This window comes from Pteropus alecto, unplaced genomic scaffold (assembly GCF_000325575.1).
Source record: "Pteropus alecto unplaced genomic scaffold, ASM32557v1 scaffold195, whole genome shotgun sequence".
Classification (NCBI taxonomy): domain Eukaryota; kingdom Metazoa; phylum Chordata; class Mammalia; order Chiroptera; family Pteropodidae; genus Pteropus; species Pteropus alecto.
Genome location: NW_006438073.1, coordinates 2,713,237 through 2,713,850, shown reverse-complemented (window position 1 = coordinate 2,713,850; position 614 = coordinate 2,713,237).

Below are 614 nucleotides of genomic sequence, written 5' to 3'. Positions count from 1 at the left end.
GGAGTGTTAGCCATGAAGCTGCAGCCACTTAGATGGCTGTGTTCCCTGAGAGATGCAGCTGAGTTTGAGCCCCGTCCTCAGCAGCAGATAATGCCAACCTCCATGCTGAGTTCAGGAACCTCAGGACAAATAAATCATAGTGAACAATAAACTGCCCACTGGAGTTCAGGGGCCTCAGCATTGGTAGAGAATTTGCTACTGAAAGCAGGAGTGCCAAATGGGTTAGGGTACTCTTTACCCTAGAGAGAATTCTTAATTGAGAATGGCGCGGCGTGGCGAGGCCGGCGGGGGGCGGGGGGAGACAATAAAACCCACTTTTTAGTCCGCGGCCCCTCCTGTGCGCATCCACGCGCCCCGACGGGGATCGAGCGAGCCCCCTCCCCCTCCGCAGGCCCCGCCGGAGCCGAGCCGGGAGTCACGCCTTACGCTCTGGGCCTGCTCCCGCTGTGTGATTTCATGGTGAAAGTTTTGAGTTCAGGTTTAAATGAAACTTTTCTCTTTTCCTCTCTAACCCGGATATGGGTAAATACACGACCGGCTGAGCCTATCGGGCCCAGCATGGCATGAGGGAGCCGAGCGAGCCCGAGCAACTATTATCCACTTCTCTCTCATTA